This window comes from Mercenaria mercenaria, chromosome 7, assembly GCF_021730395.1.
Source record: "Mercenaria mercenaria strain notata chromosome 7, MADL_Memer_1, whole genome shotgun sequence".
NCBI lineage: Eukaryota > Metazoa > Mollusca > Bivalvia > Venerida > Veneridae > Mercenaria > Mercenaria mercenaria.
The window spans coordinates 69,646,798-69,655,016 of NC_069367.1; positions in this window are offsets into that span (position 1 = coordinate 69,646,798).

Sequence of the window (8,219 nt, forward strand, 5' to 3'; positions counted from 1 at the left end):
AAATGACGTATTGTCCCCTACGTATCTGAAGTTGGTCCGCCGCACATATTGTCACAGGGTACTCTTTTAACATTTCCTCGAGCTCGTAGTTATTCATTTTAAAATGTATAGGTGTTCCAATCCATAGTATCTTGGGTCATATTTTGGCGATATTTCTTACGTCGTTGGGTGTCTAAATCACGACTCAAAGGTGTGTCCATTTTATCCCTATGTCGCTTCAGATCACTATGCTTTTGTTACCGTCTTATTTCCGACCTAGCAATATCAACCGCTTGGGCTACGGGTGTCACAAATTTTACTACGGGGAGATCTTCACCTTTTTGTTCTTGTGCTTCTCTTTCTTGTTTCTCTTTTAGTTCAGCCATTTTTCTTCGATGTGCACCGCTTCCTACAAAGTAACGGCCCATATGATCAGGATACACATATCCGTCCCTCAAGTCTTTGAAGTGTTGTATCCATTTTTCCGGGTCCGGTTTATCCGGTACCCATTTTTCTTGTTTATAATCGTATACCTCTATGGAACCCATTTTGCATGATGAAAGGTAAAACACGCAAATCCTTCTTACAACGTTCATTCATCATCATCCGATTCTTCATCGTCATCATTTTCTTTATTATCATCCATTGAATATTCTTCTTTGCTTTTATGATCGGGCCACAACTCATCAAATAGGTCTTTTCTAAGGGCAATGGCTTGCCGAACAGATTCTTTGACAGTCATGTCGTGCTGACTTCTTAGTTTCTTAGCCGACTGTAGAATCTGCTGCTGAGTAGGGTCGTTTTGTAGCTCATAAAAGTCAATTAGAAATCGGGCATAATTTTGTCTCAGTCTCTTTCTTAATTGAGGCAATTCATCATTAGCAGTGCGACTGTACGCTTCTTTAAAAGAGAGCCCTTGTTCTGTATAGTTGTTAACTTTAGCTTTAAATTGTTCTTTAATAGATTGTCTGAGAGGATCCTGAAAACGCTTATCCCATATCTCACGGCGTGATCGCTCTTCTATAATCTCAACTTTTCTGCGTTTACCTGGAGGTCCCTTGATCAAAGATCGTTTCTTTACAAAAGTATCATTATTTCTGTTTTCTGTTTCATCATCACTATCATCATCATCATAGTCATCATAATTCTCCTCCTTATCTTCAAACTTGTCATCATTTTTATCAGATCCTTCACCATTGAAATAGTCTTCTTGTTTATATTCATCATCTGTTCGTTTTCTCTTTTCTGGAGTGTTTGCCTCGAAAATGTTTTCACGTAAACGGTGTTGTTCTGGGGTGCTTGATTTTAAGTCTATTACCAAATAACCGTGAGGTCTTGATGTCGCTCGTTCAAACCGTTTCATAAAGATGTTACTAGTCGAAGGATATATTCTTCTTGCCAATGTAGCCACTTGCTGTCTATCAATAGGATTATTAAATAGCACCAGATACTGCGTATTCAAAGCGATATCTCTGCAGGCTTTACCTTGAGGAAACAAATTTTGGGTGAGATATACGACAGATATGTTCCTGTGGTGACTGCCCTTGGTGAAGAGATCAGCAATTCTTTGGTCGCATTTAGCTTCAGTCATCAAGTCGTCAAAGACCAGCAGGTTCCTTTGACTAACATTTATATACTGGGAATCATTCAAGTAGTCTGGAATACCGTGTACAAATTCGACACCGGGGATTTCACGCTGAAGTTCATCATACAATGGTTGCCATTGTCCAAAACACCATATGATACGCTGAGGCTGAGGTCTTACAAGATTTGATGACAGCAGTTTCCTTGTCCATTCAGTTTTTCCACTACCACTTGGTCCAGAAACGACCATAGAAAATGGATGTTGAAACGTCGTCTCTCTTGAAGTGTTCAATATTTGTAATGATGGTGAATAGTTCCCAGTGTGGTCGTCACTCCAATGCTTATTACGTTGATGTCTCAGCATGGCGTCGCGCCTAGAGAATGACTGGTGACATAGAGGGCACTTATTCATTTGTGAAGTAGATGTAAAATTATTTTCATACAACAAGACACTGCTTTGTGTTCTTACAAATTTTAAATGCCATTCTTAAGCTTTTAAAACATATTTTGCTGTCAGAATTATTGTCAGTAATGGTGGTGGTGGTGTGGTGGTGGTGGAGGACGTGGTGGAGGTGGTGGAAGTGGAGGTGGAGGTGGAGGTGGTGGTGGTGGTGGTGGAGGAGGTGGTGGAGGTGGTGGTGGAGGTCGTGGTGGTGGTGGAGGAGGTGGTGGTGGTGGAGGTGGTGGTGGTGGTGGTGGTGGTGGTGGTGGTGGTGGTGGTGGTGGAGGTTGTGGTGGTGGTGGTGGAGGTGGTGGTGGTGGAGGTGGTGGAGGTTGTGGTGGTGGTGGAGGAGGTGGTGGTGGTGGAGGAGGTGGTGGTGTTGGTGGTGGAGGTGGTGGTGGTGGTGGTGATGGTGGAGGAGGTGGTGGTGGTGGAGGTGGTGGTGGTGGTGGTGTATGTGGATGTAGAGGAGTTAGTGGTGGTGTGGTGGTGGAGGAGGTAATGGTGGTGGTGTGGTGGTGGTGCAATGATTGTTGTTATAGTATTTCTAGCCTTTGTGTCGATATGTAATATTCTGAATGCTTTGTGCTTCAATGATGGCTGCGTCGATTTTAGGAAGAAGTTGTATGATTGATTTCCACTGCTTAAGGTAAAGTTGTATTCCAATGATACTTGCGGTGTGATTTATGAAACGTCTCAAATCCACTAGGATTTCACTATTTCTGTTGCAGACAGTAATATATACGTTTTGCTGTATATCGAACTGTTTCATATAGTGGCAGGCAGTCTGGTTTTCATTCACTTTAATTTCATAATCTACGTGTGTAGTTGAATTCTTAGTCGAAAACGCTAAAGCGAAAGGCAAGGTAAATATAACAATAAGTATAATCGTGCATAAGATGATTGCTTTTTGTCGTTTGATGATGACATTTGAATGACGAGAGTTTTCCATACTGTAAGCGTTGACGTCTAAAGTCAGACTGATTTGACTAACTAAAAGCGTGCTCTAATATACACATTTCGAAGGGACTCATTTTCAAAGCAAGGCTTATGTAGAAAAGGGAGTGATTTCATTGGCTGGTTAAAAATAGAAATTCTAGTTAGAAACAGCTTTGAACCAAGCTATCGCATAAATGACAAGTTTAAACATGTAAGCTAGCCTTCCTTTGAGAAATAAACCAATCAGAATGCGTCATATCACTAGCCAATCAGAGCATTGCTATAACCTTTACTGACTAATCAGAACGCTGCTCAGACTCCATTTAGTTTACTTTACCCTGTGAATTCGTTCATTGTCATTTTTGATCTCAAAGTGTATGGATCAGGTAAGCTTACTTTGACGCATTTTACGCGTGAGTGACCCCATATTCTTTTAGTGCAAACAATGGAATAGTACTAGTCAAAACCTTTCTTAGGATACCAAACACGGGTATAGTCGGTTGAGTAATAAAGGAGAAAATCGATATTTTACGCACGAGTGATTTCATTTCCGGTTGTATTCTACCAACACTTAGGTCTCGCCAAGCGTTTTGGTTTGACACCAAGATCATCAAAATCGGTCCACAAATAGAGGAGAAATTACATTTTGAAACTTTTGGTTGCGAAATTTGAATTTACCGCTCAAAAGGTGACGTCACTTCAATCTTTAAACGCCAATATCTTGAGAACGGATCTAGATAGAGGTAAATATGTATACATTTTCTGAACCTATGCGACGAGATCTTTCTAATGCTATCTGTTTCAAGAGTTTATTGCAAAGTTTAAGAAAGAAGGTTTAAAATCGCTGTTACGTCATAACTCGATAACGGTTGAAAATCGAATCGAGAATGGGGGATGTAAATGAAAGATTTTTATGAATTCTATCACATGAAATAAACATCTCAGAATTGATGAATAGAAAGTGTGTCACGAAATGGGGAAAACTGATTGTTCAATGTTAACTGTATTTCTGTTCATTGAAAATCTTGACGATTTCCTAGAATGGTCGAAATAGGCTTTCTAGAACCTATCTGTACTTAAGACAGTATCCTAAAGGACTATAAAAGTTTTATAACACAAAATACTCTTTTCTATAAGTTTCTCCTAAAAGTCATAAAATTGACCGAAATTTAATCCGCTTTTACAGTTTTCAAAGTATTAGTGTCAACATTGGCCAGTTCTCTTTCATACATTATCTTAAGCCGATCTCAAGTCAAAAAATATTAATACTTAATATCCGCTGAAGGTTGAATTTCATGCATAGACTTGTACGATTATATTGAAGTGTATACTCTGTTAAGGTTTCGATGGAGGCCTTGAGAAACAAAAATCAAACAACACCAAATCATAGAAAGAAAGAGTTGTTTGACATGAAAATTGAACAGCATTTAAAACATGTATATTACTTTACGAAACAAGTGTCAGTATACTGATATAAACATTGAATTCCGGAAAAGGGCTGCCTAAAGGGGCTCCACTTCCGGACAGTTAAACGCCTTTAAAAACTCACCATTTTCAAAGAACTGTTACACATGTTTGTTTTGATGCATTTGCAATAGCGTGCGAGTGGTGAAATGTCACGTAACAAGGTGGAACATAGTTTTCAGCAATTTTTTATCTTTTTTTCTTTACAAATGGCATTCATTTTCAAAGGGAGACAACTTTTTCTTAAAGATTACTTTAAATAATCGGAAAAAATTGTTTCCCTTCGAAAATGAATGCCATTTGTACTTAAAATAATCGGGAACAGTTGTCTCCCTTTGAAAATGAATGCCATTTGTAAAGAAATAAAGATAAACAATTGCTGAAAACTGTGTTCCACCTTGTTATGCGAAATTTCTCCACTCGCACGCTATTGCAAATGCATCAAAACGAACATGTGTAACTGTTCTTTGAAAATGGTGAGTTTTTAAAGGCGTTTAACTGTCCGGAAGTGGAGCCCCTTTAGGCAGCCCTTTTCCGGAATTCAATGTTTATATCAGTATACTGACACTTGTTTCGTAAAGTAATATACATGTTTTACATGCTGTTCAATTTTCATGTCAAACAACTCTTTCTTTCTATGATTTGGTGTTGTTTGATTTTTGTTTCTCAAGGCCTCCATCGAAACCTTAATTCAAAATTCTGGATGTTCTAAATTATATATATGAAATATTGTGTGATGTGTTGGAGTATCTACACCGTAGTGGAACTGGCATGTTCAATTTCGGAGACTATGATGTTGTTGTAATAACTAAAGATGACAAATGTAAAACTACAAAGGAATATATTATTGTAATACCTGTTAATGAAGTTGAAGACACAATCTGTGTACTAGAGAAATAGGCACGAAAGATTTTGATAATTTTGAATATTTTGATGATGTTACATATATTGTTTGCATGCATGTATGCACGTGTGGGTGTGCTTGTGTGTGTGTGATTGTGCGTGTGCGTGTGTGTGTGTGTGTGTGTGTGTGTGTGTGTGTGTGTGTGTGTGCGTGTGTGTGTGTCTGTGTGTGTATGTGCGTGTGCGTTCTCGTGTGTACGCGTGTGCGTGTGCTTGTGCTTGTGTAGGTTCGAGTCTAGGGACGTGCAGAAAATGTGAATTTTACGCGTGACTGATTTCACTTCCGGTTTGAGTGTACCAACTTAAAGTACTAGTCGAGACCTTCGGTTAGATACCCAACATGCCTAGGTTATCTTTAATAATAAAGGCATGAAGCCGGGTGTTTCCGGATGAATGATTCTGGTTTAAACCTCAATATCTGGAAAACGGATAGAGATAGACACGTAATTGTACATATTTTCTGAACCTACACGAAAAGATCTTTCTAACGGTACCGGTCCCGAGTCTGTACGATGACTTTGAAATTTTAATGACTTCATTTCCGGTTGGCACCTAGTTTATGGTAAAGTGCACTCTTTGGGCTTTTCAAAAATGTCAGATACCCAAAATGTAAAAATGGACCCTAAAACGTCTTATTTTGATGATTTTAGCAACTTTCTTAAAAAGTCCTTTACTGGTTCTAAAACTCTGGATGGTCATAAAAAATGTTGGCAATTGTTTAAGAAAAATATTCTTTAACATCATATCATTGATGGTATGAAAGAGGCACTTCGGTCCATATGTGACCCAGGCCTGATGTCGCCTCCCTTCCCGTACTCAATACACGGATTAACTTTGACAGATCAATAGGCCTTTGTTAATGCATCCGTCCATAAGTCAACAGACGCTAGACATTATGACGACTTTAAAGGGATTAAATTTGACAGTTGAATACGCTTTTGTTAATGTATCCGCTCTTAAATAAATACACGCCAGACATTGTGGCGACTTTAAAGGGATTAACTTTGACATGTTTACTTTTTATTGTCCGTCTATCCGGCCTTAAATCAACACACGCTAGACATTCTGACCATGATCACGTTTGATGCACTCATGATCTTATCTAAATATAGCTTATGAAGTCATTGTAAAAATAGGTCCGAGCATGCGCATTTAGGAATAATACACTTATGATTGGAGTCATTTGGTCAGTAGACGCCAAGGAGGAAACATCGTAAGCAAAAATGTAATACTTTATTTTCAGTTATAATGTATTTATTTTAAAGAATGTTTTATGTTTTAGTTTAAATGGAACAAATATTTCGTTTTAAATAATTATTTACTTGTGCATCAATATTGTTCTTTTTTTATATAAAATGTATAAATTCAATTAGTTGATGGATAAATCTATATGATATTTAAATAGTACTCATATATAGTTTTTTTTAATTTCTCTGTAATTTAATTAGACATGTTACAATTATTTTGTTTTAAAGTATTTTTTTTTCATTTTTCACTAATATTGTTAAACTATTATTTATTCGTTCGTTATTTACTAATACTGTTCGTTTTATTATCAAATAAATTTATTCATTAAGGTTATGGATATATCTATATATTTTTTCATGGTATCTCTCCGTCTAGGGCTGAGCACCTGACCCTCAATGTGCGCGAACACGCCCTAGATAGGTATATAAGTCAGCTCTATATACTTCTGGGAGATATAAATAGCAGAGTGAGGTCATTCTTAACATAGGAAGATGATGTCATTCTAAAATTAGAATCCAAAATGGCCGCTGCGCATGTGCAGTGAATTCATTTCTTATATGCAAATAAGTTACTATATATAGTAACTAGGTCATCCAAGATGGCGCCCGTTTGTTTACCCCTAAAGAGTCCCCTATACTACTAGCAACATTGGCAAAAATGAGATTTGTCCAGATATGGGTATAAATTGGCCATTTTGGTCAGATTGGTAGAAAATGAACAGTTTATTGCAATTTGCTGCAAAATGTAAAAAAAATATGATCCACAAAATTAACATTTTTACTGTTTTGGGTCCAAAAATGCATATTCAGATCCTAAATTACCCATTCCTAGCTATCAGAGTTGTGACATTGCATATTTCACAGTGTTTATGTGCTATTTGCCTGCAAGTTTGAGTATAAAAGAAGAATAATCTTGGTATTTTTCATGCAATTAAGCTACTGTTACTATATAAATGAAGCTGACACTATTTTAAAAAGCCACTTTTACTTATAGGTATAATAATACTAAATAGGTAATGGGGTATCGGCGGGAACAAAAGTCCTCATTTTTTCCCAGTTAAAGCGGCATTTTCATGTTTTATGTAAGCCAGTTTCTGTTTTTATTTCATTGTTGACCTATACTTAGCATTTGGGTAGTATTTTCAACGAGATATTTTCCATTTATAGAAATGTTAACAAATCTTATTACTCGTTTGTTCATACCCATATTTCAGCTGGAAGATATCCCATAGTACTGACCTGTCATGCAAAAATCTCTCTTAGAAGATACATGGCCGTTACTTTTATTTAATTTATAGGTCATTTAAGAACATAGGGCTAGTAAGCCATTTTTTTTTAAAATGGGCATGGCTATGTGTTGCAGCTCTCAGAAGATTGTTAGTTTATTTAGAATATATAGCAAATTTATTTACTGTTGTATACCCTAAACGTTGCAAGGCCCTCATTTGCCGCGATATCCAACATGCAGTGGTCAAAATGGACATAGTATACTGCATCTGAAATCTCTTAGATAAACATATCGGAAAAAATTCTTTATCGCTTGAAACAGCTATTGGAGCTACCCGGTTTAATACCGATACGGGAATAAACCAACATCGATCTTTACAATATCAATGAAATAAGTGGACCTATTAACAAAAGACACGCAACGCGGATTTCTG